The sequence below is a fragment of the Callospermophilus lateralis genome, chromosome 7 (genome assembly GCF_048772815.1).
Source record: "Callospermophilus lateralis isolate mCalLat2 chromosome 7, mCalLat2.hap1, whole genome shotgun sequence".
Taxonomy (NCBI): Eukaryota; Metazoa; Chordata; class Mammalia; order Rodentia; family Sciuridae; genus Callospermophilus; species Callospermophilus lateralis.
Genome location: NC_135311.1, coordinates 48932509 through 48934510, shown reverse-complemented (window position 1 = coordinate 48934510; position 2002 = coordinate 48932509). Strand labels below are relative to the sequence as shown.

The 2002-nt window shown below is 38.3% G+C and overlaps 1 pseudogene; it reads right to left on the bottom strand.

The window, feature by feature from the left end:
- Nucleotides 1–277: 277 nt before the first annotated feature.
- LOC143404251 (large ribosomal subunit protein uL16-like) lies at nucleotides 278–1174 on the bottom strand (annotated as a pseudogene).
- Between the last annotated feature and the right edge of the window lie 828 nt (nucleotides 1175–2002).

The following is a 2002-nucleotide window of genomic DNA, read 5'->3' as shown; positions in this document are numbered from 1 at the left end:
TAGACATAAATTGAACCATGAAATGAGTGAACTAAAGAGAAAAGGGTGACTTGAAGGAGATTTTTCTACATGGTTATATGTAATTTAGCCCTGAGCCAAATCTAATCTTAATCTAAAATACTGCATAAAATCAGAGTCAAATATACCTGTCAGACAGGAGCCTTATGAATAACCAGATCTTTCCATGCCCATAAAAACCTATCAGATTTTATACCAGAACACAAATATTAGAGAATTTTCAAAGACTGTGAACTTCTGGACAACACAGTGGAAGCCTTCATGAATGCAGGGTCCAGCACTTGACCAGGGGACTACAATTGGGGATGCGTTTGACCCCCTCAGCCATTAGGAATGAGCCACTTCTCAGCTACCATGCCTTTAAATTCATCAGCATTAAACTTGATAAAGCCCACTTCTTTGAGATGTGGATCTTATGGCAGCCAGGGAACTTGAACTTGACCCTGCATAGGGTCAATCATATGTCCTGTTCTGCAGCTTGGTGAAGATGGACATGATGCTTGGCCAGCGTAAACCCTGGCCACCGTGCTCTGAGTTTCGCAAACCAACCATACACCAGTCTGGAGCCTGTCAGCCCCAGCACAGCACAGTTTATTGTAGATGCAGATAACATAAAAAGAGTGGAGCCATACTTGGATTATGAAAGCCATCATTGCTACAACTTATTACCACCACATACTTGTGGGCACCCTCTGAGGATTCAGAGAATAGCTGCTCATATTCGTCAGATACTGTGTGACCTTAGAGTAGAAACTCATCCACTTCTGCCTTTGTAGGCACAAGGTCAAAAATGCAGATCTTGGCATCAGGTCCACCTCTGCAGAAATGACTACTGCTTGTTCTTACAATACTGGTAATCCTAATTATAAACTCCTTTTAAAGTCAATATTTTATTTAAAAATTCCTGATTTAAAAAAAAAAATATCTTTGAGGGTTGTGGATGTTAGCTCAGTGGTAGAGCTACATTTTTCCTGGCATGTATGAAGGCCTGGCTTATGTTCCCAAGACCGCGTGCGCGCAGTCACACACACACCCACACACCACACACACACACACACACACACACACACAAATCATCTTTGCTCTACAGTACTAAGCACTGAAAATTTACCAGATTAGAACATTTCCGGTCCCAGCCCCCACAGGCATTTTCCATAGTGAGTACTTAGATGTTCAGTCATCAATTCAATAATATATTCTTTTTATTTTATACTCAACCAATTATATATAGCAGGACCCTGAGAAAAGCACCACTGCTTTAAACTTTCCTTTTTAGCATTGAGAAGTCACTGATTAGGCCCCCAATGAATAGACCCTTCCCTGAGCACCACATGTATACAGATGTTCATACTCAATTCATAACAGTTTTCTATTGCTAGTGCCTATTTTTTCTTTATCAAACTCACGTACAAGCATAAATTTATCTATTTAGTGATCCACACTTTTCCCACTAGAAAACTAGCTCTTTGGAGCAAAACAGCAAATCATTTGGTAGATCAGTGTGTGTAGCAACATGCCTAGATTTAGAGATGTTCAATAAAATGTCTTAAATAAGTGGCAATTTGTCACTTCTATACATATTGCCTCTGAATTCTACAAACATTAAGATAAATACGAAACAAAGATATTAATGGTGGGCTGGGGATACCACTCAGTTGGTAGAGTGCTTGCCTCGCATGTGCAAAGCCCTGGGTTCTGCAACACCACAAAAGAAAAAAGGTTAAAGACATAAATGGGACAATAAATTGGTAAGTGCAATAAAATATTTAAAAATATATAGATATATAGATACAGTAAAAACTACTGGTGAGAGTCAGGAGTAGTAATTATCATTATGGTATAAAAGAATATGTGAACTTCTATTATTATTATCATTTGCTAATCAAAAAAATAACCAGAGGTAAATTAAATCTGTCAGAACTTAGGGAAAATCCCAGAACTGGAAACAATGGAAAAATGTAATCAAAATAGAAGAAACTGTGAA